The sequence below is a fragment of the Musa acuminata genome, chromosome BXJ3-3 (genome assembly GCF_036884655.1).
Source record: "Musa acuminata AAA Group cultivar baxijiao chromosome BXJ3-3, Cavendish_Baxijiao_AAA, whole genome shotgun sequence".
Taxonomy (NCBI): Eukaryota; Viridiplantae; Streptophyta; class Magnoliopsida; order Zingiberales; family Musaceae; genus Musa; species Musa acuminata.
In genome coordinates this window covers 18,886,891-18,914,410 of record NC_088351.1, presented here as the reverse complement: position 1 = coordinate 18,914,410, position 27,520 = coordinate 18,886,891, and positions in this window count along the sequence as shown.

Genomic DNA, 27,520 nt, shown 5'->3' with positions numbered 1-27,520 from the left:
GGTGTACATGTCGACAATAGTTTCGCTTGGCTTCATCCGAAACAATTTATAAGTGTGAACGAAAAGATTTATCTTTGACTTCTTTACTCTACTAGTGCCTTCGTGAGTGACTTCGAGTGTGTGTCAAATATTAAAAGTCGTTACACAAATAGACACTCGTTTAAACTTATTTTTATCTAATGCACAAAATAAGATATTCATAGCCTTGGCATTTAAGGTGAAAGTTTACTTCTCCAACTCATTCTAATCATTCATCAGAAGAAAAGACTTTTAAAAGCCATTTTCCATAAGGTTCTATAACTCAAAATCCATTAAAATTAGAAAGATCCTCATTCTAGTCTTCTAATATCTGTAATCCGTCCCATTGAACATGAGAGTACATATAATTGAATGACCCTCTTGATTGTCAGTATAAGCCATCTCTCTTAGGTTTTAAACCAAATCGAGAGTATCCGAGCTCTGATACTAATTGTCAGGATCGAGTTGGCACCAAGAGGGGGGGGGGGTGAATTAGTGCAGGGGATTAAAACAATGGTTTAAAATTCTTTGTATGCTAAAAATGATCTCGGTAGATAACTTGAAAGACTGTTTGATCGTAAGGGTAGTGAAAACCAAGTAAGAATGAAGTTAAGCTATTGCAACGTAAGTAAATAGTGATAATAGAAATGCAATCAAGAATTTATAGTGGTTCGGTCTGTGTGACCTACATCCATTTCCGATTCCTCCTCCGTTGAGGTCACCGGTGTCCACTAATGGTCTTCCTTCAATAGGCGAAGACCAACCACCTCTTTATAGCACTTTCTCCTTTTCACCGGTTTAGGAGATAACCCTTATAAGCCTCACACCTCTCTTGAATGATATCCAATCTTATAAAGGGAGGAGGAGGACTCTTGCACTTTTACAATAAAACTTTAACACCCTAAGAATTCAAGATTATGTTAACACTTGTATGCCTTTTCATGCAGAAAAGGGTGGGGTATTTATAGGCCCCAATAGCTTCAGAATTGGAGCAAAAAATTATCATGTCTCAGGAATTCGGGGTACTAGCGGTACCACCACCCAGTTTGGGCAGTACGACCACCTGATAGAGCTCGAAGACCGAGCTATAGTGGTACCACCGCTTGGCAATATTAATTGTCGACGGTATCACCGCCCAGTCTGGGTGGTACCACCACCTAGACCACCTAGGAGACCGAGTTACTAGGTGGTGCCATGGCCAGCTGTGACTTTAGGTGCTGAATGGGCTATTCAATCTGGCCCAATTCAGTTCTATTAAGGGCTTAGTTGGCCCCTAACTGAGTTAGTGGGATTACCTCCCCATCCTAACTCAACTTAAGGTCTAGTTACAATAATTAAGACATTTAACAAAGTATTCTTGTTCGGTTTATTAATTATTCTTCCAGCGAGCTTCCAGCGATCTTCCGGTGAACTTCCGACGATCTCTTGGCAATGTTCCAATGGACTTCTAGCAATCTCCTAGACTTCACGACGACCTTCTTGGCGAGTTTCAACGAGCTTCTTTGCCAAGTTCTTGGACTCTAGGTTAATTCCCGTGGAACTTCCGACGAACGTCCGGACTTCTGAAGAACTCTCAAACTCCCAATGAAATCTCGATCTTGACTCCGAGATAACATTTGCTTTATTATCTTACCACTATTGTAGTTAATCCTACATACTTATCTTAACACAAAGATTAGATCAAACAATTTTACCAATTTATTTCATCATCAAAATATGAGATTCAACATTTTAACGTTGAAAACATTCATAAGAGTGTGCAACTAAAGTAATATAGAAGTAAAGTAGATTGCAATAAAGATAAACCGCAAAATAGAAATGCTAACCGATTTATAGTGGTTCGGTCATCGTGACCTGTAATGTCCCTCACTTTTGAAAATTATTAATAAAGATTTATTTATAAATCGGAGGACCTATATGTAAATATGGAAATTTCAAGGACTAAACTGTTAAGTTGTAAAAAGAAGAAAATAAAGAAAACCGAAAATTTCGGTTTTATCCCACTGCCTCCCACGCTCTCTCTGTTTCTTCGAGAAACAGAGAGAAGCGGTGGGGCGTGGGGAGAAGAAGAAGAGAAGTAGAGGGAGAAGAGAAGAAAAGGGAAAAGAAGAGAGGAGGAAGAGGGAGAAGAGAAGAAAAGAAGAAGAAGAAGAAGAGAGGGAAGATGGAGAGGAGAGGGAGAGGCAGCAGCAGCAGCAGCTAGGGCTGCTGCATCTCTGTTTCCCGCAGGTGGAAACAGAGGAGAGGATGTGTGGGGCGTTGGGGAGGAGAAGGGAAGAAGAAGAAGAAGAAGAAGAAGAAGAAGAAGAGAGGAGGATAGCTGCGGCAAGGCTGCAGCGAGGAGGTGTGTGGCGTTGGGGAGGAAAAAAGGAAGAGGAGAAGAAGAGAAGGAGAAGAAGAGGGAAAAGAGAGGGAAGAGGGAGAGGAGCGAGAGGTGGCAGCAGCTAGGGCTGCAGCACCTCTGTTTCCTGCAGGTGGAAACATAGGAGAGGTGTGGGGCGTTCGAAGAGGAGAAGAAGAAGAAGAGGAAAAGAAGACGAAGAGGAAGCAGGAGAAGAGGTTGTGATACCTTTGTTTCCTGCAGAGGAAACAGAGGAGGGAAGTAGAAGAGGAGAAGAAGAAGAGAAGGGAAAGGAGGAGCTGCGGCTGCGGCGGTGGAAGCTGCAGCTGGAAGAGAAGGAGAGGAAGAGATGGTGAGGAAGAAGAGAAGAAGTAGAAGCAGGTGAAGAGGCGGCACCTCTGTTTCCTGCAGGAGGAAACAGAGGAAAGGAGGTGCTGTTCATCGGGGAGAAGAAGGGGAGGAAGGAGAAGAAGAGAAGAAGAAGAAAGGAAGGAGGAGGAAGAGGAGAAGGGAAAGAAGTAGCTGCGGCTGCGGCTGTGGCAGCTGCAGCTGTGGCAGGGAAAGAGGAAGAGGAAGGAAGAAGGGAAGGGGAGGAAGAAGAGAAGGGGAAGAGAAGGGGCTGCGGCTACTGCGATGGCAGCTGCAGTTGGAAGAGAAGAAGGAGAGGAAGATGAGCAGGGGAGGAAGAAGAGGTTGTGGCCGCGGCTGAGGCTGCGACTGCAACCGTGCAGCTGGGAAAGAAGAGAAGGAAAGAAAGAAGAAGAGAAATGAAAAGGGAAGAAGAGAGGAAGAGGAGAAGGAGAGGCAGCAGTGGCAGTGGCAGCTGCAGCTGGAAGAGAACGAGAGGAAATAGAGCAGGGGAGAAAGAAAAGGCTGCGGCTGTGGTGGCTGCGGCCATGGTTGCGACTGCGACTGCGGCAGTGCAGCTGGGAAAGAAAAGAAAGGAAAGGGGGAAAAAGGGGCTGCAGAAGGGATTGTGGCCACAGCGGCAGCGACTGCGTATGCAGCTATGTCTGCGAAAGAAGAGGAGGAAGGAAGGTAGTGCGGTGGAAGGGGCTGCGATTGTGGCAGCGGTAGCGGCGATGGCTGTGGCAGCTGGGTTTGGGAAAGAAAAAGAAGGAATGAGAGTAAGAGAGAGCAGGTGACTATGCCTCGATATTCGACACGTGGTGTAGTTGTGAAGAAAGGAAGAAAACAGGAGCACAAAATGAAACAGAGAGAGGACACGGAGGAAAAGTAGAAGGATTTGGGCTAGCACCTTCTTTGAATCTTCGGATCAAAATCTTTGAAAGGCAAGTTCCCTGATCGTTTCACCTATAATTGCTTTGATATTTCTTATTGCAAGTTCCCTGATCGTTTCTCCTATAATTGCTTCGATATTTCTTATTGCAAGTTCCCTGATCGTTTCTCCTATAATTGCTTTGATATTTCTTATTGCAAGTTCCCGATTCGTTCCTCCTGTAATTGTTCTAATCTTTCCTATTGCAAGTATCCTGATCTTTTCTTACTATAATTTGATCTCTACATTTGATTTGAATATGTGGAACTTGAATTGTTCTAGCCTTGCATTTGATATATCTCTTGTTTAGACATATCGATCCGAATCTATGCAACTTCTGATATTCTGATCCTTCTACTTTGTTATGGCTATAACTTCATGTATTGACCTCTGATTTGGACGAAACTTATTTGATCAGAATATAGACTCATAAACCTTTGTTTGGATAGCTTATTTTAAGAATTCAGAGTAAGTTTGTCTGCCCAAACTTCTGTTTCAAATGAGCCTACAGATTCTGCAAAACAAGGATCGTAATTTCTGACCTTTTGATACTGAACTTCTTATAAGTCCCTGTTGCAAACATTGATTTACTCAAAGCTTATTTCATTGGAAACCAGACTCATAGATCTTTCTTTTGATATATGGATTGAAAGATTTGGAATCCAAACACCTGCCCAGTTATCTGTTGAATCTGACATTATGAATTCTGCCAAACAGAGATTTTGTTCTACGACCCTTGTTTACCAAATTATTTGTAACTCTCTCTATTGGACAATTCAATTCATATGAAGCCTGTCTTATCTGAAAGTATAATCCAATGATATATTTCTGAGTCAATTGGAGCACGATTGATAGTTTGAATCATTTGTTCAATGTGCCTCTTGTATTCTGCCAGAAATCGAGCTTTGGTCGATTTCTAATATTCTGGTTTCATTCCTTTGGAAATTGATATCCTTTAGCTTTCTTATTCAATTGAGCTTTTTAATACTGCTCTGAATTCTTGTATGCTCTTGTCCTTAAAGTTATTTGCATTTTTGAAAACTATTGTGTAACGTTTAAGCTATATCGTATTGACTTCTATAGGCACATGTATAACCCATGATTCCGCATTTGCTTTCGATGTGTGCCTATTCTAGTTTCATTTCCTTTGGATATTTGAATTTGTCTAACCTTCTTATTGGAATTGAGCTAAATATGATTGCTTGGAATCCCTGTACACTCTTGTTTTCATTTCATTCCAAATCTGAATACATTTGTGAGAGATTTGTTCTTTGTTTCGTATTGTCTCGAAAAGGCACATGTACGTTTCGTTGTTCCGCGTGTGCTTCCGATATATGCTACTTATTGTTCAAACTGCCCTCTTGTACTCTGGTGTGTGGGATTGTCTGGACCTTTGCCAGAAATGGTAAAGGGTATGCGCTATTTGCCCGCTCTGTGGGGTCCCGTTATGTGGGATATTCTGGACCTTTGCCAGAAATGGTAAAGGGTATGCGCTTGTTGCCCGCTATGTGGGTATGTGATTAGATCCTGCGATGCTCTGCCGGCCCCCTTTGACTTCACCTAGACGTGGGTGGATGGAGCTCCCAGACGTGGGAGACTTTTGTCAGGTGGTCATTCAGAAATGGATGAATCACATTCTGACTGAGATCCCACTACACCTTCTGTATGTTTGATATGATATCCAGAGCTTTGGTTATGTGTTTTTGTACATGCTTTAGATAAGATTGATATGTTTGCAACGTCAAAGACGACGTTTGAGCTTCTGTACGGCATTTGTTATTGATATGCTCTGAAATGTTTCATCCACTGTTGATATGTTTCGAAATGTTCCATATGTCGTTGATATGCTCCAATTACTCTGTGCTCCATTTGCTATGAACTGATATGTTCTGAAATGTCCTATCTGCCATTGATATGCTCCAATTAATCTGTGCTCCATTTGCTATGAACTGATATGTTCTGAATTGTCCTATCTGCCATTGATATGCTCCAATTACTCTATGCTCCATTTGTTATGAATCAAATATGTTTTGAATATCCTGATACATATGATTTTGTATCTAATGAGATGGTATCCTTGAGAATTCTTGTATTCTGCCTTACATTATGATACCTTACTCGTTTGAAACCGTTCCTTTTGTTCTGAATATGTTTTGTCACTTGCTGAGCCGTTTTTGGCTCACTCCATTGTTATATAAATCTTTCAGGTCAGCGTGTCACTCTTCGAGATGTTTGATTTGGGCTGAGGCAGTGGATAGCTATTCAGAATTATGGGCAAGTCTTGTTGGTTGTTATGTTATTGTTGTATAAGCATATTTTGTATGTAATGAAATGTTGTTGATGAATCGAAATGGATATACTGTGTAAAAGTGTTAGAAGATCTCTCTTATTTGGAATTTCGAAATGTTAAGCCTAATTTATGATGATATGAACTTGTGGTGAATAGTTGGAGTTCTGATTGTATAATTTATTTAGCTTTTGGATTTATAAGTGTTGTTCATGTTTGTCAAGTTGGCTTGGGTTGCCATAAATGTGAATTATCGAGTGATGTGATATATGATTATAAACTGCACAGGTTTTATATATGTGAATTTGATAGAATGTTTTTCAGTGTCCTCAAATGTTAGTTTGGATCCTGGATTGGTCTATGATGGAAATTTTAAATATCATGGATATTTTGAGGGGGCGTGACATGACCTACGTCCATTCTTGATTCCTCTTTAGTTGAAGCCATTGGCATCCACTAAAAGTCTTCCTTCAATGGGCAACCACCAACTATTATTTTACACTCTTTCTCCTTTTTACAGGTTTAGGAGAGAACCTTTACACTCCTCTTTTACAAGTATTCCCACATATACCTCCCTTAGGACTATCACTAAGCTCTTGGAGGAGGGACTCTATACTTAAAAGGGTTTACAACCTTCGAATCATTGAGTTTTTGCTCTCTTTTCATGTGTCATCCAAGCAAGAATTTATGGGGTATTTATAGACCCCAAATGGCTTAAAAACTTGAAGCCAAAATTCAAATTCCTGAGTTAGGTATGGGCAGTACCACCGCCTGTATTGGGTGGTACCACCACTTGCCAGTCTGACACTATGTCACGGACAAACTTCGAAACAGGATATTTGATGTAATGCTTATGTATGTCCGTGTCTTTTGGTATGTTCATGCTTTGCACAGCATGTAGAGGGACGGCCGAAGGCTTAATAGTCTCATTTTAGTTGGGTTTGGTGGCCGCTTTAGGCTTGTAAATAAAGGTTGTGTCATGTGGACACTTGTAGAGATTTTCGGTCTATAATGGATCATTTTAACCCTTTATTGTGCAACTGTTCAGAGCTTGTAAAGTCTGTTTATAATTTGCATTATCTATGAAGTGTTTCTTGGAATGTTTGCTTGTGGATCTTGAGTGAGGTGTTCTCTCTAACCCGTTTTCTCTTTCGTAGGTCCTAAGGGACCATGGAAGGCTTCGGGGAGGCTGACTTTTACGGACGGACACACAAGGGTGCCGCACGACTTAGGCAAAACCAGCTAAGCCCGTGACAGATGGTATCATAGCAGGATAAGCACTCATAGAAATACTTAGCATGCAAATGTGGGGGACCTAGTGGGGCTGTGTTGAGGGCAGTCTGCACACGCACGACTGTTTAGGGGAAAACAGGCATGGAGATGTAGGAAAAAGGAGTCGCTCGGAGGAGCGACATATGAGATTGGCATTCAGAAGAATGGCCAACCCTTCGCGCAAGAGGCACCACGAGAACAGGTAAGTTTGAAAGAATGTGGAGCGTATAAAGGTTGGGATGGTTGAGTTTGAGCAATGGCTCAACGTTGACAATAATACTTGATGGTGCTCAAGGCAAGCGAGGCGCTTAGTAAAGGATGAGACCATGCAAGGTGGAATGAGTTGCTCAGCAACCGTAAGAGTTGTGCAAAGCTCACAGAGGTGAGGGGAATTGCTAACTCAAATAATTCGGTACTCATACATGGGCTTGTATGTGGACGATGGAATGTTCGCGACCATCCCAAGCCGACTGAAACTCGGCACCATGGAGCATTGAAACTTTCTCTTCGGCCTGTGAAGGATACATCCGTAGGAGGCTGAAGTGTTCAATGAGTTCAGCATGTTGCTATGCCTTGAGTGGTGCAGCAGGGGCTATATTGACGTGGAGTCATAATCTAGCAAGTGCGTTTGCAGGAGGCAGAACAATGCACAGTTTGTTCAATAAATCGGAGTAGTCCAAGGGGATGGTTGTCTCCGAAACGAAGAGAGATATTGCTCCAACGGGACAGTTATCCAGGAGGGATAAGTCCCAACTCTCTAGAGGGAGAATCATATAGGATGGACCTCACATGTTGAGGAGGAGTACCTCAACAAACAACAACTCCACGAAACGCAATGGATCGAGTAAGCGGCGAGGAGTCATCGCATGATCTTGCTTGAGAGAATGCATTGGTGGATACATTGCGAGATCAAGTGGGGGAGCGACCCAAAGCAATACAAATGAAGGCACACTTGGAGTCGATATGGAGGTCAGACTCAAGGGAGGGCTGACCCATGGAATGGTGGGCGCGAGGGCCACCATTAACTCAATGCAAAAACGAGGAGCGGAGCAACTTGGGTGTAACTTAGCAACGTACCCAAGCCACTTGAAAGGAGCCAACATAGAAGATGGAACATGGAGCGGAGGCACAATGCTTTCTTTGGACAGAGGTCAAGGACATGAACTCTTGTAGAGGCAAGAGTAGGATCATGTTGTTCCATGGGTCCTTCATTCTGACGGAGAAAACTCATCTTGCATGGTGCCAAAGATGAAGGGAGCTTCTGGGCACATGCACCTTATCTCGGAAAAGCATTTGATGGAGGAACTAAGGTGGCTCAATTTGCGGAGGCGAAGTTGGGTTTAGAAGGCCTTGGCACGGGGCAAGAGGACGTGGAGGCGGGTACTCTTGAAGAATATGCCATAGTGTTGCCATTCAAGTTGCCATGAAGGAAGCGGTGCGTAGTAGAAATTGTGCTGGTAGGGGCAGAGGCCCATGATCCAGACAATGGTGCACTAATTACAGCGAAGTCGGGGGACTTCGGGAGCTACTAGGCGACAGACTGTCCTAGAGCGGTGCTTCATCTAGGTGTGACCCAAGAGTGGGTGGATGAAGGTCGATTGTCAAAGGCGAGAACAAAATCGATGGTGGAAGAGACACTGCGATGTATTGGCAAAGGACACATATGGAGGGATCACAATTTGAGTTCATCCCACAATGATCAGAATGCAATAGAGATGTCACCAGGAGGCGACATGGTACAGCGGATCGTGGTGGAACAGTTCGTGGCAATGCGATACATATGAATGAGTCCCGTGAGGGACTAGATCATACGGAGGTATGATCGGGAGCTACTAGAAGCTCCACTTCGGTGAACAACACGACGACAAGAAGGGCTATGGATTTAAGGAGTGAAGGCCATGATACCGTAGAGGTGGGTCTTCCGTGCGTGCATCGAATTTTGCATAGGATGAAAGCCTTAGTCATCAGCATATGGGGGCTGTGTTCCATCAAGGGAAAAGTTCAAATGCAAGTACCAGTGAGTCCCAGGGGAGAGACTTGATCATGGAGAGGTATGATCAAAGCAGCTGGAGAGTTGGACTACTCCAGAGCCCATATTCACTTAAGGGAGCCCGGCAAGTTAGAGGACAAGGTCGAGTAAGCAAACGTTGCTACTAAGGAAGCTAAAGAGAATAGAATCGATGCAAACTCTACAACGTGATGGCAGAGGCCATGCATGGGAGTTGCAATTTGTCTTTCCATCAATTAAAGGAAGCTGCTTGGAGAACACAGAGGTGTTGAAGCAGAGGGTTGAAAGGGGCGAGGAAGCGACGACGAGTCTAGAGGGACTTAGCTACCCAAAATCAAGCATTAGTTAGAATGGAGTTGAACTCGGAGGAGTACCACAGAGACATATCTACTGATCGTGAAGAAAAGGGATGCTGATGCAAGGCGACGGATAGTAGGGCCATGGGCAAGGCAGCGCCATGATACCGCAAAGGCGGGACTTCTGCAAAAGTCATTGATCCCTTACTCTCATGGAGGGAGAGCGCTTGGTCATGAAAGGGGCAAAGGAGGCGGAGCATGCATAGGCAAACTTCAAGTACCGAGACAAGGCTGAAGGGTAGAGGCCAAGGAATTTCGTAAGACCGGTGTCAACGAGCTTCTCATTAAGATAGCCGAAAGTGAAGGACTTCGGGTTATGCAAGAGTGCATGACCAAGGAACAAAGTAGGCAGTACGTAGTGCTGTACCTTTGCTACTTAGGGGAGTAGGCGGCAGGGTTGATGGAGAAGACGGTACAATCCTAGAGGTGACCAAATCTATTAGAGAATTACTCCAAGTTGGGGTGAAAACTTCTTGCATTCCAGAAGTTCAATGGCATTGAGAATGTGAATCACAATAGCTAACTCAACACAAGGAGTGCAAACACTTCAAGTGCTTCAGAAGTATGAGCAAAGAGCAGGCAAAGGCTAGTAACCAGCTCGATGCATGGAGTACAACCTCGAGGAGGCAAGTTAAGTCAAGTAACCTTTGCCTTCTCAACCCTTAAGAGAATGGGCGAAATCGAGTACCCCAATTCTCTTATCTATCTAGTAGAGGAGCTCTGCACAAGTTCAAAGACCCTTCGTAGATAATGGAAGACAATAGTTGTCAAATCCTCACCAACGGTGATCAGTGCTACTAAGAGTAGATTGTCCGCTTCATTTCCTAACGAAATGCCAATCGAAAGCGAAATTGATGCGAACCTACTTGGAAGTGACAACTAAGTGAAAGAAGAGTCAATGGGCAAATTTTATGGAGGAAGGACCCAAAACTTCAGAAGTTTGCGAGATGATGCTCGTTAATGCTCCAACAAGCATCCACCCAATTCAAGCAGCATGAGGCATTTGAGAGACTAGCGTAGTAAGGATGGTCTTTTCCTTCATCTGGAGGATCCGTAGGAACCAAAAGGGATCAACACAACTCAACCAACCCCACACTAGAGTCAGAGTCATTGGCGAGTTGAAGCAGCATGGCGGATCAAAGGTTCGACTACTCAAAAATAGTAGCGGAGAGCAATTGGGAGCCAGGAGGCACATTGCAGCTGGAGCAGAAGATTGAAGACTCAGCAAAGGCAAGGAGTTGCAGTGTCGATAAAGGCTTCGACGAGGACGTCGAAGGAATAAGTGGGGGAGAATATCACGAACAAACTTCGAAATAAGATGTTTGATGTAATGCTTATGTATGTCCATGTCTTTTGGTATGTTCAAGCTTTGCATAACATGTAGAGGGACGATCGAAGGCTTAATAGTCCCATTTTAGTTGGGTTTGGTGGCCGCTTTAGGCTTGTAAATAAAGGTTGTGTCATGTGGACACTTGTAGAGATTTTCGGTCTATAATGGACCATTTTGACCTTTTGTTGTGCAACTATTCAAAGCTTGTAAAGTCTGTTTGTAATTTGCATTGTCTATGAAGTGTTTCTTGGAATGTTTGCTCATGGATCCTGAGTAAGGCGTTCTCTCTAACCCGTTTTCTCTTTCGTAGGTCCTAAGGGACCATGGGAGGTTGACCTTTACGGACGGACATGCAAGGGTGCCGCACGATTTAGGCAAAACCTGCTAAGTCCGTGACAGATGGGCGGTACCACTACCTTACATACTGACAATGGGCGGTACCACTACCTAACATACTGACAATGGGTGGTACCACTGCCTGACATAGTCTGGAAGATTGTGTCCGGGTGGTACCACCGGTTAGTCTGGCGGTACCACCGCTAGACTCTACTACAGGACACTGAATGGGCCAAACAACTAGCCCAATTTAGCCCTAATTCAGGCCCAATTGGCCTCTAATTGAGTTAGCATTATTTCATCCCAATACCAACTCAATTAGACCTAAACTAACTTAATCTAGACACACAATTATAAGCATTCATATTATGTTGTCCGACATGTCACTGGTTCATTCGGTGCTTCGTCCGATCCTTTGACGCATCGTCCTCTCCTTCGATGTATTGCTCAATCGGCATGTTGATTCCCACAACTTTCGATCTTCTTGGTATAATGTCCTATCCTTCGGCCTGATGCCTGAACTCATGGCATGAAACCTTCTACTAATACGTCGATCGATCCTCCGGTCCAACGTCCACTCTGGACCAACATCTAATTCCTCTTACTTTAATCGATTTACCTTTTCTGATCGACGTTAATCTTACATCGCTCAAAACACAGATTAGATTGTAAACTCATCAATTGATTGCAACATTAAAATTTGAGATTCGACAATCTCCTCCTTTTTTATAATGACAACAATTGATGATGGAGTTTAACCTAAACTCCCCCTATTAATATGTATAATTGAGATGAACCTTGAATTCAAATTAAATTCAAGTCAAAGTAAATTTAATTATGAATATTTCATCATTACATGCATCATTATCATAAGTTGAAGTATTACATTTATAATACCAAATTATCATATATATTTTTAAAATATAAAATCATCATTATATGCATGATTCCAAATCATCATACATAATTTCAAATCACCATTTTATACATGATCGTCATCATAATTTATCCCCTTTTGTCATTAACAAAAAGGAGAAGTGTAACTAGCAAGTTTTTTAGATATAATTTCAAATCATTATATTATAAACATAATCTCAAGTTTTTGAAACATCGTCATGCAATCTAGTAATTTTCTTTTAAGATGTCTACACTAGCAATTCTTTCTCCCCCTTTGTCATTGGCAAAAAGAAGTGCAACTAGTAAGTTTTTAGATACGCAAGCTAGTAACATAGTAAGTTTTGAACATGCAAGCTAGTAAGTTTTTCATATATGAAAGTTAGCAAAATTTTACATCTTTTGAGATGTGCAAGATGGCCTATTTTTGCATCTTCTTGAAATGTGTTAGTTAGCAAACAATGCTTCTCTTGAGATTTATAAGATAGCACTTCTTACTTCTCTTTTGAGATGAGTAAGCTAGTAATATTTGCCTCTCTTTACGATGTGCAAGTTTGTAATTTTTTTTTGCTTCTCTTTTAAGTTGAGCAAGCTAGCAAGTTTTGCTCCCCCTTTGTCATTGTCAAAAAGAAGGGATGGTTACAATTGGGTAAAAATTTTCCCATACATCATTTTTTAAATCATCACATGAAATATATCAAGAAAAATTAACTTGGTGAGGAGATATACAATTCATGAAAAAAGGTATATAACTATAGATACAAATGAGTTGTACATAAAAATAATTATAAATATCAAGAAGTCAAGTGACATATCATGGTGTATTTGGATAAGTCAAATAGTGAAAAGAAAGAATCTGTTAGGACTCTAGCTAGGAGAGTCCTAATTGAGAGGGACATTCATGTAAAACCTACCTAAGTCGACTCTTATTAAAGAGGTGAAGAGGCCGGCTAGGGTTAGGAGGTTGTTTCTTTGAGAAGAATTAGGAGTTGTAAGGGAATAGGAGTCTTAAGTAGGAGTCCTATTAGGAGTTGATTAGAAGTAGGAGTCTTGAGTAGGAATCATATTAGGAGTTAGAGTTTAGAAGCCCTATAAATAGCCATGTATTCCTCCTCTTTTCATAAGCAATAGATGAATCTTTTCTGCAGCCTTTGAACAGCAACTTGGAGGGAGGAACCCCTATAGAGTTCCAAGGAGGCCGATCCCCTAAAGAGATCAACCCCAAGTTTAGAATCTGCAAGGGTTCTAACACCTGGTATTAGAGCAGCATTCTTAGTGTCTCAATGCCCTTCCATAGCCATCCATCAACCCTTCACAACTGTCCAAAGCAATTCCCACAATTGCATAAAAGATAGTCTCCAAATTCCGCCATCATCTCCACCACCGCGGATCATCCCGTGAATTACAATAGGTTCTGGTTTCCTACCTTACTACTGCTGCAATTTAGTTATCCCTATCCGAAAATCCAAAAAAAAAAATAATTGTTCCTATATTGCTGCATAAACTTTTCGTCACAAAGTTTTCATCTCTACAACGAAAGATACATTGCAGAATTTCAACTGCATGACACTGTTTGTTTGATCTTGATACTATATTTTCTCTGTCATATGAACTAAGATATTACTGTCAATTCCCTCCTCAAATCTATCAAATTTTTGGTGGAGACTTCGTCGAGAAACCGCTATTTTTTCGATGACAATTCTGCTCTTACAAGACAACACAATTCTACAGCAAACTTTCTTTGATTTCTATCAAACCTTTGCTGCCATCGACCACAGATCGAAAACTTTCATCCATAGCCCTAAAACTCCACCAAACCACACCCTCAAACTACACCAAAAAAAGTCACAAAACAAACCTAAACCGTAGCCTACATCTACCAATCCACCAACCCTTTAAACCATCACTTCTCTCAACCTATACATACCTTTAACCCGTCAACAAAAGAGAGATCTTAATATCACAGATTTTGTCACGCCCCTAAAAATATCGATAATATTTAAAATTTCCATCACTGACCAATCCAGGATCCAAACTAACGTTTGAGGACACTGAAAAACATTCAATCAAATTCACATCCATAAAACCTGTGCATTTTAAAATCATATATCACATCACTCGATAATTCACATTTATGGCAACCCAAGCCAACTTGACAAACATGAACAACATTTATAAATCCACAAGCTAAATAAATTATACAATCAGAACTCCAACTATTCACCACAAGTTCATATCGTCATAAATTAGACTTAACATTCCGAGATTCCAAATAAGAGAGATCTTCTAACACTTTTACACAGTATATCCATTTCGATCATCAGAACAATTCATTACATACAAAATATGCTTATACAACAATAGCATAACAACCAACGAGACTTGCCCATAATTCTGAATAGCTATCCACTGCCTCAGCCCAAATCAAACATCTCGAAGAGTGACACGCTGACCTGAAAGATTTATATAACAACAAAGTGAGCCAAAAACGGCTCAGCAACTGACAAAACATATTCAGAACAAAAGGAATGGTATCAAACGAGTAAGGTATCATAATGTAAGGCAGAATACAAGAATTCTCAAGGATACCATCTCATTAGATACAAAATCATATGTATCATGTCATTCAAAACATATTTGATTCATAACAAATGGAGCATAGAGTAATTGGAGCATATCAATGGCAGATAGGACATTTCAGAACATATCAGTTCATAGCAAATGGAGCACAGAGTAATTGGAGCATATCAATGGCAGATAGGACATTTCAGAAAATATCAATTCATAGCAAATAGAGCACAGAGTAATTGGAGCATATCAATGGCAGATAGGATAATTCAGAACATATCAGTTCATAGCAAATGGAGCACAGAGTAATTGGAGCATATCAATGGCATATGAAATGTTCCGGAGCATATCAACGACATATGGAACATTTCGAAACATATCAACAGTGGATGAAACATTCAGAGCATATCAATAACAAATACCGTACAAAAGATCAAACGTCGTCTTTGACGTTGCAAACATATCAATCTTATCCAAAGCATGTACAGAAACACATAACCAAAGCTCTGGATATCATATCAAACATACATAAGGTATAGTGGGATCTCAGTCAGAATGTTATTCATCCATTTCTGAATGACCACCTGACAAAAGTCTCCCACGTCTGGGAGCTCCATCCACCCACGTTTAGATGAAGTCAAAAGGGGCCGGCAGAGCATCGCAGGCTCTAAGCACATACCCTTTACCATTTCTGGCAAAGGTCTAGAATATCCCATATAGCGGGACCCCACATAGCGGGCAATAAGCGCATACCCTTTACCATTTCTGGTAAAGGTCCAGACAATCCCACACACCAGAGTACAAGAGGGCAGTTTTAACAGTAAGTAGCATATATCGGAAGCACACGCGGAACAACAAAACGTACATATGCCTTTTCAAGACAATATGCTGCAAGGAACAAATCTCTCACAAATGTATTCATATTAGGAATGAAATGGAAGCAAGAGTATACAGGGAATCCAAGCAATCATATTTAGCTCAATTCAAATAAGAAGGTTAGAAGAATTCAATATCCAAATGAATGAAACTAGAATAGGCACACATCGAAAGCAAATGCGGAATCATGGGTTATACATGTGCCTATAGAAGTCAATACGATATAGCTTAAACGTTACACAATAGTTTTCAAGAATGCAAATAACTTTATGGACAAGAGCATATAAGAATTCAGAGCAGTATTATAAAGCTCAATTGAATAAGAAAGCTAAAGGATATCAATTTCCAAAGGAATGAAACCAGAATATTAGAAATCGACCAAAGCTCGATTTCTGGCAGAATACAAGAGGCACATTGAACAAATGATTCAAACTATCAATCGTGCTCCAATTGACTCAGAAATATATCATTGGATTATACTTTCAGATAAGACAGGCTTTATATGAATTGAACTGTCCAATAGAGAGAGTTACAAATAATTTGGTAAACAAGGGTCGTAGAACAAAATCTCTGTTTGGCAGAATTCATAATGTCAGATTCAACAAGTAACTGGGCAGGTGTTTGGATTCCAAATCTTTCAATCCATATATCAAAAGAAAGATCTATGAGTCTGGTTTCCAATGAAATAAGCTTTGAGTAAATCAATGTTTGCAACAGGGACTTATAAGCAGTTCAGTATCAAAAGGTCAGAAATTACGTTCCCTGTTTTGCAGAATCTGTAGGCTCATTTGAAACAGAAGTTTGGGCAGACAAACTTACTCTGAATTCTTAAAATAAGCTATCAAAACAAAGGTTTATGAGTCTATATTCTGATCAAATAAGTTTTGTCCAAATCAGAGGTCAATACATGAAGTTATAGCCATAACAAAGTAGAAGGGTCAGAATATCAGAAGTTGCATAGATTCGAATCGTTACGTCTAAACAGGAGATATATCAAATGAAAGGCTAGAACAATTCAAAGTTCCTCATATTCAAAACAAATGTAACGGTAAAATTGTGGTAAGGAAAGATCAGGTCACTTGCAATAGGAAAGATTAGAAAGCTTGCAATAGGAAAGATCAGAACACTTGTAATAAGAAATATCAGAGCAATTATAGGAGAAACGATCAGGGAACTTGCCTTTCAAAGATTTCGATCCGAAGATCCAAAGAAGGTGCTAGCCCAAATCCTTCTACTTTTCCTCCGTGTCCTCTCTCTATTTCGTTTTGTGCTCCCGTTTTCTTCCTTTCTTCGCAACTAAACCACGTGTCGAACATCGAGGCACAGTCACCTGCTCTCTCTTACTCTCATTCCTTCTTTTTCTTTCCCAAACGCAGCTGCCACAGCCGCCGCCGCTACCGCTGCCACAATCGCAGCCCCTTCCACCGCACTACCTTCCTTCCTCCTCTTCTTTCGTAGACACAGCTGCTGCATACGCAGTCGCTGCCGCTGTGGCCGCAATCCCTTCCGCAGCCCCTTTTTCCCCCTTTCCTTTCTTTTCTTTCCCAGCTGCACTGCCGCAGTCGCAGTCGCAACCATGGCCGCAGCTACCACAGCCGCAGCCTTTTCTTTCTCCCCTGCTCTATTTCCTCTCCTTCTCTTCCAGCTGCAGCTGCCACTGCCACAGCTGCCTCTCCTTCTCCTCTTCCTCTCTTCTTCCCTTTTCCTTTCTCTTCTTCTTTCTTTCCTTCTCTTCTTTCCCAGCTGCACGGTTGCAGTCGCAGCCTCAGCCGCGGCCACAACCTCTTCTTCCTCCCCTGCTCATCTTCCTCTCCTTCTTCTCTTCCAACTGCAGCTGCCATCGCAGCAGCCGCAGCCCCTTCTCTTCCCCTTCTCTTCTTCCTCCCCTTCCCTTCTTCCTTCCTCTTCTTCTTTCCCTGCCACAGCTGCAGCTGCCACAGCCGCAGCTACTTCTTTCCCTTCTCCTCTTCCTCCTCCTTCCTTTCTTCTTCTTTTCTTCTTCTCCTTCCTCCCCTTCTTCTCCCCGACGAACAGCACCTCCTTTCCTCTGTTTCCTCCTGCAGGAAACAGAGGTGCCGCCTCTTCACCCGCTTCTACTTCTTCTCTTCTTCCTCACCATCTCTTCCTCTCCTTCTCTTCTTCTTCTCCTCTTCTACTTCCCTCCTTTGTTTCCTCTGCAAGAAACAGAGGTATCACAACCTCTTCTCCTGCTTCCTCTTCCTCTTTGTTTCCTCTTCTTCTTCTTCTCCTCTTCGAACGCCCCACACCTCTCCTCTTTTCCACCTGTAGGAAACAGAGGTGCTGCAGCCCTAGCTGCTGCCACCTCTCGCTCCTCTCCCTCTTCCCTCTCTTTTCCCTCTTCTTCTCCTTCTCTTCTTCTCCTCTTCCTTTTTTCCTCCCCAACGCCACACACCTCCTCGCTGCAGCCTTGCCGCAGCTATCCTCCTCTCTTCTTCTTCTTCTTCTTCTTCTTCTTCTTCTTCTTCTTCCCTTCTCCTCCCCAACGCCCCACACATCCTCTCCTCTGTTTCCACCTGGGGGAAACAGAGGTGCAGCAGCCCTAGCTGCTGCTGCTGCCTCTCCCTCTCCTCTCCATCTTCCCTCTCTTCTTCTTCTTCTTCTTTTCTTCTCTTCTCCCTCTTCCTCCTCTCTTCTTTTCCCTCTTCTTCTCTTCTCCCTCTACTTCTCTTCTTCTTCTCCCCACGCCCCACCGCTTCTCTCTATTTCTCGAAGAAACAGAGAGAGCGTGGGAGGCAGTGGGATAAAACCGAAATTTTCGGTTTTCTTTATTTTCTTCTTTTTACAACTTAATAGTTTAGTCCTTGAAATTTCCATATTTACATATAGGTCCTCCGATTTATAAATAAATCTTTATTAATAATTTTCAAAAGTGAGGGATATTACAGATTTGGAGTCTTCTACTATGGCATCTGAGGAGGCAATCAATGCTAAATTTGAAGCATTTGAGGCACAAATGGAGGATAAGATTCGGACTCTCCTTATCGAATTCAGTTTGGGCCAACCACCAAGCCCGAAGAAATCACATCAAGGAGAGAGCTCTAACCAATCACATCATGCCCAAAGAGATGACTTCCAAGAGAGGAGAGGCTCTATGACCGACCCCAACTATTCGTGTATGAGAGTGGACTTCCCTAAATGGGAAGAAGGAGACCCAATTGGTTGGATCTCGCGTGCGGAGCAATATTTTTGGTACCATAAAACTACGGATACATTCATGGTGGAAATTGCAGCTATACATCTTGAAGGGGATGCCATAGAGTGGTTTGACTGGTTTGAACACACTTATGGAGTCCTTTCATGGCGACAATTCAAAGAAGGATTGTTGATCCACTTCGGACCAACCGATTACGAGAACATTGACGGACAACTAGCAAAGATCCAACAAACCTCCACCATTAAGGAGTACCAAACCAGGTTTGAAAGATTATCTAATTAAACTCATGATTGGTCTGAAAAATAGCTATTAGGGACCTTCATTGAGGGCTTGAAGCCGGAGATCCGGGGAGAAGTTAAAGCGCGACAACCATACACGCTTATGGCAACCATCTCTTTCGCATGACTTCAAAAGGAGCGATTGAACCATGAAGCCTGGAGGACTAGGATCACTCCTCGACCTACAATACTGAAGCCTTCAGCCCCCTCTACTATCAACCGAGTCCCTACACCAAAAAGGATGACAAGAGAAGAACTTCGGGAGTGATCTGCGAAGGCATTATGTTGGCATTGCGACGAGCCGTGGAGCCGCAAGCATTGCTGTAAAAAAGGTAGACTTCTAATGATTGAACCAGTAGAAGAAGAGGTCATTGAACATCTAGAAGAGAGCCTTGAACATGAAGAAGAAGATATAAAAGAAGAGCCATAGTCAACCGACATTATGGTACATGCACTAGCCAGCTACTCAAACCCGCAAACAATGAAAGTTGGAGGCCTTCTCAAACAATAGCCGATCACTGTTCTCATCGACAAGGGTAGCACTAATAACTTCCTGAATAGTAAGGTTGCTACTCGGATGGCACTGCATATTGAAGGTTGTAGAAAGTTCGATATAAAGGTTGCCGACGGTAGAATCCTAAAGTGCGACCAAAGATGCCCGCAGGTGAAACTATTACTGTAAGACCAAGAAATTATCACCGATTTCTTCCTCCTACCAATCGATGACTATGAGGCCGTGCTTGGCATAGAATGGCTGACTACACTAGGTGATGTCTCTTGGAACTTTTCCAAATTAATTATGAAATTCTACTGTAAGGGCAAACAGATCATCCTACGCGGGAAGCGTGGAAGCAACGTAACCACCGTTTCGACCCAATGAATGGAGAAAGTTTTACACAAGGTAAATGGTGGCTTTTTGATGCATCTCCAGCCACAACCAGAAGAGAAGAAAATAGAAATTGAAGATCAAAATCTTGCCTAATTGCTTACTGAATTTGCCGACATATTTGCTGAACCGCACGGTCTTCCTCCTTCTGGGCAACATGACCATCGAATTCTAATCCTTCCAGGCAAGCCACCAGTGAACACTTGACTATACCGATATCCATACCTCTAGAAAGTTGAAATTGAAAAGATCGTAAAGGAGATGCTTGAAACAGGGGTGATTCGGCCAAGTTGCAGCCCTTATTCCTCACCGGTGCTACTTGTACGCAAGAAGGACGGAACTTGGTGGATGTGTATCGACTACCAAGCTTTAAATGACATCACCGTCAAGGACAAGTACCCAATACCAGTGGTGGATGAACTTCTTGATGAATTGAAAGGAGCTCGAGTCTTCACGAAGTTGGACCTCCGATCCGGTTACCACCAAATTCGGGTATGTGACGATGACATTCCAAAAACTGCATTTCGCACACATGATGACCATTATGAATTCTTTGTAATTCCTTTTTGACTCACTAATGCTCCTTCAACCTTTCAATGTCTCATGAACGATATTTTTCGGAGCTTTCTTCGTAAATTTGTGCTGGTATTTTTCGATGATATTCTCGTTTACAGCCCTTCTCATGAGACTCACTTTCAGCATTTACGGATTGTTTTGACGATCCTTCGGGAGAATACTCTTTTTGTTTAGCAACCAAAGTGTAACTTTTTCCAGCAAAATGTAGAGCACCTTCGGCATATAATATCAGAAGAAGGAGTGGTGGTAGACCCAACAAAAATTGAGGTAATGCAAAGCTGGCTGAAACCTACAAACGTGAAAATACTATGGGGGTTCCTTGGACTAACGGGCTACTACCAAAAATTTGTTAAGGACTATGGGAAGATCAATGCACCACTCACTTCTTTTCTGAAAAAAGATGCTTTCCAATGTCGGACAAAGCCTCTGCTGCCTTCGATAAACTTAAAGCAGCCATGACAACGACGCTGGTGCTTGCGCTACCAGATTTCAATATACCCTTTATCATTGAGGCCGACGCATCTGGAGTCAGAATTGGAGCCGTTCTCATGCAAAATGGTTGACCACTCGCATACACTAGCAAGGCATTATCTCCCTTCCATCAAAACATGTCAGTAAATGATAAGGAGATGCTCACCATTGTACATGTAGTAACAAGGTGGAGACCCTACCTGATCGGCCGACGATTTCAAATTAAAACTGACCATAAAAGCCTCAAGTACTTTTTGGAGCAAAAGATATCATCCCCTGAGCAGCAAAAATGGGTAACCAAACTTCTTGGATTTTGTCACGACCCGGGTCTGATGAGCTAACTGGCTAATAACTCCATTTTGGTCCTCAACGGCGGACCAAAATGCTTAAGCGGGAGGTAACGTAGTACACTCATCAGGCCCTTATAAGCTAATCATACACATTCCCCACTTCCGATGTGGGACTAATGGGATATTACACTATCCCCAACTCAATTAGCTTGACGTCCTCGTCAAGGCCCGACATAGCCCAGATCGAATGCCTCCACGTCGTGATGAGTTCTCGACTCCATCCACGGGTAGCCCTTTCCTACTCGAGCCCTCTCACCCTGCCCAAATGCTAGGTCGGCTCTGATACCAAATGTCACGACCCGGGTCTGATGAGCTAACTAGCCAATAACTCCATTTTGGTCCTCAACGGCAGACCAAAATGCTTAAGCGGGAGGTAACGTAGTACACTCATCAGGCCCTTATAAGCTAATCATACACATTCCCCACTTCCGATGTGGGACTAATGAGATATTACAAATTACTCTATGCTCCATTTGCTATGAACTGATATGTTTTGAAATGTCCTATTTGCCATTGATATGCTCCGGAACATCTCGTACACTATTGATATGCTCCAATTACTCTGTGCTCATTTGCTATGAACTGATATGTTCTGAAATGTCCTATTTGCAATTGATATGCTCCGGAACATCTCGTATGCTATTGATATACTCCAATTACTCTATGCTCCATTTGTTATGAACCAAATAGGTTTTGAATGACATGACACATATGATTTTGTATCTAATGATATGGTATCTTGAAAATTCTTGTATTCTGCCTTGCATTATGATACCTTGTTTGAAATCATTCATTTTGTTCAGAATATGTTTTGTCACTTGTTGAGCTATTTTTAGCTCACTCCATTGTTATATAAAATCTTTCAGGTCAGCTTGCCACTCTTTGAGATGTTTGAATTGGGTTGAGGCAGTGGAGAGCTATTCAGAATTATGGGCAAGTCTTGTTGGTTATTATGTTATTGTTGTATAAGTATATTTTGTATGTAATGAAATGTTGTTGATGAACCAAAATGGATATACCTAGTACAAGTGTTAGATGATCTCTCTTATTTGGAATTTCGGAATGTTAAATCTAGTTTACGATGATTTGAACTTGTGATAAATGGTTGGAGTTATGATTGTATAAATTACTTAGCTTGTGGATTTATAAATATTATTTATATTTGTTAAGTTGGCTTGGGTTGCCATAAATGTGAATTATCGAGTGATGTGATATATGATTATAAACTGCATGGGTTTTATAGATATGAATTTGATAGAATATTTTTCAGTATCCTCAAATGTTAGTTTGGATCCTGGATTAGTTTGTGATAAAAATTTTAATATTATCGATATTTTTTTGAGGGGCATGACGCTTATAAGGGTTACCTCCTAAACCCGTGAAAAGGAGAAGAGGGGTGTAAAAAGTGAATGACCTTCGCCTATTGAAGGAAGGCCTATAGTGGACGCCGGTGATCTCGTTGGAGGAGGAAGTCGAAAGTGGATGTAGGTCATGTTGACCGAACCACTAAAAAAATCTGGTTTGCATTTCTATTATTGCCATTTACATACTGCAAACTACTTAGTCAGTACGCTTCCGTATGCTTTCAAGTTAAGTTTTCGAAATCATTTTTAACATAAATAGATTTTATTGTATGAAATTTTTAAAGACGTGATTTTACCACTGCACTAATTCACCCCCCCCCCCCCCCCTTAGTGCCGACCCCAATCCTGACAATTGGTATCAGAGCCTCATTTTCTAATTTGGTTTAACACCCAAATAGAAATGACTCTTTTTGGCTTTCAAGAGGGTCACTCTCTCATTCATCCTTTCTTTTTCAATGGGATGGACTACACTTATTAGAAAACTCAAATGAGAGTTTTCTTGCTTTCTTTGGATTTGAACTTATGGCACATAGTCAAAAACGGATTTGAAATGTCTTCTCTTCCAATGAACAATTGGAATGATTTAGAGAAGAAGTTTTTTCTAAATGCAAAGGCTATGAATGCCTTATTTTGCGCCTTAGACAAAAATGAATTCAATCGGGTTTCTTTGTGCGAAACAACTTTCGATATATGGCACACTCTCGAAATCAAACACGAAGGCACGAGTAGTGTAAAAGATTCTAATGTCAATCTTTTAATGCACAATTTTGAACATTTTCATATGAAACCAAGCGAAATCGTTGTTGATATGTACACTCATTTTACAGATGTCGTCAATGGTTTAAAAGCTCTTGATAAAACCTTTTCGAACTTTGAACTTGTTAGTAAAGTTTTATGCTTAATTTCTAAGAATTGGGAATCGAAATTAACGACAATACAAGAAACAAAATATTTAAATATTTTTTCAATTGAAGAACTTATCGGTTCATTGATGGCATATGAAATGGTGCACAATGCACATAATAAACATGATGAAAAAAACCACCTTCCAAAGAAAAGGAAGGAATTAGTACTTAGAACAATTGAAGATCACTCGAGCATAAGCTCAAGTGATGGTGAACTTGAACTCACAAAGAAAGTTTTTTTTTTTTTTGATAAGTTCTTACAAAGAAAGTTAAAAAAAGTTAATGAAACAAAAGTTGAAGAACAAAAATAAACATAAAAAGAACGCAACTACTTGCTATGAACGCAAGAAGAAGGAAGCAATCTTAGACGAAACGAGCTCATCTGAAGAAGAAGGACAATCCAACAAAGGCGTGGTGACAAACTACGCCTTAATGATTTTCGACGATGAGCTAATCAAAATACCTTTAATTTATTTCAAAATTACATAATACTTTTCATGAGTTATTTTAATTTAGTTTAGTATTAATTTTCTTGAAAAAATTACATGTTTAATAATGTTATGAAAATGCAAAAAATAATAGGAATTATGTTTATCATGCTAGAAATTTTGAAAATAATCATGAAAATTACATATGATAAAGGAACAAAATGTTAGACTTAAATCATGCTAGATGTTTTAATGATTTAATAAAGTGATAATGTGTATCTTGATAATCTTCATATTTAATTGAAAATACTTTAGGAAATCATGCTTGATGAAATAATGTAATGAGATCATGCTTAATAAATTTATATTACGAAATTGTGCATGATGATTTTTAAAATTTATGGATTATCGACTTTTATGTTAATGAAAGTGACTTTTTCGGTTTTAAATATTGATGCATATTTTATTTGGCATAAATGAAAAGGGAATGTTGTATGAAATAAATCACATGAATTTAAACAACTAAAAAGAGAAAAGCATTGTTCTTGAAAAAAATTTTTCACTATCTTATTGATTTTTATGAATCTCTTGAAAATGATTTTGATTTGACAATTTAAATTTAAGTGAGTTTTATTCAAATCATGATCTTGATCTCTTGAAATTATTTGATATTTTTTTTGAATCAAGATCTCTTCTTTGTACTCCTATGTTCCCTTTTACCATTTACTAAAGAGGAGATCTATAAAACTAACCATGGTCTTGATAATTATGTTTTGAAACTTTATATAAATCAAGATCATTCACCATGACTTCTTGCATTTTATTAAAGAAATTATTTATGAATCATGTCTTTTGTTTTTTTTTTTTTTTGGTAAGTTGTCTTTTGGTATTTAAGTAGTCTTATCTTTCATGATATGATTTCTTTGTATTTATGGCTTGTATACCTTGAAATGATGGAAATATTTTACACCATCATGTTCTTCCCTTTTTCTTTATTGTTTACAATGATAAAATGGGGAGAAGTTTTGATCATGTATGATAGGATGTAATTTGACAAAATTAATACCATCATGATTTGAAATGCTATACTGTGTTACCAAAATGACGTATCACGAATGCTTTAAATGATGAATGTTTGGTATAATGATCAAAATATTGATAAATGCTTAAAAAATTTAATATTTTAGTATCATGTATGATATGCTTATAATGATGATTAATTTATTTTTCGGTATCATGCATGAAAAATAAAATGTATGGTTTTGAAATTGTGCATATTTTAATTTAAATATATAATGATGCATAAATAAGATTGATACTTTACCATTGTTATTATTTGAAAAATTGATGTAAAGGGTCTTCCCGTCTTTTTGCCAATGACAAAGGGGGAGAAATAGTTGCTAATGTGCACATCTCAAAGAGAAAGATGCTAGCTTGCACAATTCTGCTAACTTGTGCATCGCAAAGAAAAGCAATAATTGCTAGTTTGGACATCATAAAGAGAAGCAAAAAGCTTGCTTATCTCAAAAGATGTAAAACTTTGCCAACTTTCATATGTGTAAAATTTGTTAGCTTGCACTTTGCAAAGGAAGTAAAAATGATACTTCTCAAAAGAGAAGAAAGAGCCTGCTATCTTGAAAATCACTAGTTTTCTTATGTTAAAAAGCAAAAATACAAACTTACAAATTTTGCAATCATGCACATCTTTAAAATTAATGATGATTTGATGATTATGCATGTTGTAAAGTGATAGAAAATTGCTAGCTTACACTTTCTAAAATGATGATAAATTTTGCTAGCTTGTATGATGTAGAACATGCTATCTTATTACCTTGCATATCTAAAACTTAATAGCTTGCATGTTCTAATATGATGATAAAAATTTAGCACTTGCTAAATTTTTACTTGCTTGTATGATGATAAAAATAGATATTTTTTTTTTTCATGCAATGATTTGAACTAATACCTCAAACACATAAGAATTGAACTTCTCCTTTTTGTTGATGACAAAAGGGGAGAAGTATGTTGATGTTATGCATTATTTGATCATGATATGTTTGCTTGGATTTTTAAATCCAAAAGTTTCTATCAATATGCCATATTGATAGGGGGAGTTTGTTTAAACTCCGGTAGTTAAAGTTAACTCCGCCATCAATTGGTTGTCATCATAAAAAAGGGAGAGATTGTTGAATCTTGTATTTTGATGATGAAAACTAATTGATAATTGTTAATAATTTAATTCGTGTTTTGAGTGACGTAGGATGCTTCAATCAAGATGAGACAATTAAAGCGGGAAGAATCATGTTGTGTTGGAGGAAAATATATCAGAAGATTGGATGTCGGATCGGTGGATCGGTCGACATATCGACAGAAGGCTTCGGGCCGTGGATTCGGGCATCGGACCAAGAAGAGTGGATATTGGCCAAGGATATCAGAGTTGCGGAGTTAACTAGCCAATTGAGCAATAGGCCCAAGAGAGAACGATGCGGCGAAGAATCAAACGAAGCGTCGAGGGACCAATGACATGCCAGACAACTTGATTAGTGCTTAGTATTAATTCTCTAGATCGAAGTGTGTTTTCATGTGCAGGATTAACTACGATAGCAAGGCAAGTAGTAAAATGAAGTCTCAGAGTCAAGGGCATGATTTCATTGGGATTCGAGAGTTCGTCGGAAGTCCGGACGTCCGTCGGAAGTTCTGGAAGAACCAGCTGAGAAGTCTCGGAGCTTACTAGAGAAGCTCGTCGGTACTCACCAAGAAGATCGTCATGAAGTCTAGGAGCTTGTCGAGAGTCCGCAAAATATTACCGGAAGATCGTCAAATGCTCACCGAAAGAATAGACTTATGGACTTGTTTAGCTCAGATTATGTCTTAGATTTCATAGTTAGCACGTAATTGGGTTTGGATTTGGGCCAACCGAATTAGGGGCCAGCAAGGCCCATGTAAGGACTGTGTTGGGCCCAATAAAAGGCCCAAATAGTGCCCCAAGAAGTCTCACCATCATAGCACAGTCTTCAAGATTGTGTCAGGCGGTGGTACCACCAGTCTGGGCGATTGTACCACCCGTAGCAGGGTGCCAAGCGGTGGTACTGCCAGTTTGGGTGGTGGTACCGCCCAGCATTATCCCCCAGGTAGTGGTATTGTCAGACTTGGGCGGTGGTATCGCCCAACACAGGCGATGGTACCGCCCGTGCCCAGGGAACCCAGGATGGAAAAGTTTTAGCACACAAGCATAGAGAGTTTAAAAAGTGAAGAATTATTGTAGAAATCTCTTGTGAGAATCCTCCTCTAGTCTAAGTGTTAGAATTCTATTTAGAGAGGAGAGTGAGTGCTTTTAAGGGTTATCTCCTAAACAATGAAAATGAGAAGAGGGGTGTAAAAGGTGATTGGCCTTCGCCTGTTGAAGGAAGGCCTCTAGTAGATGCCGGTGACCTCGTCGGAGGAGGAAGCCGAAAGTGGATATAGGTAACGTTGACCGAACCACTCTAAAAATCTGGTTTGCATTTCTATTGTTGCCAATTA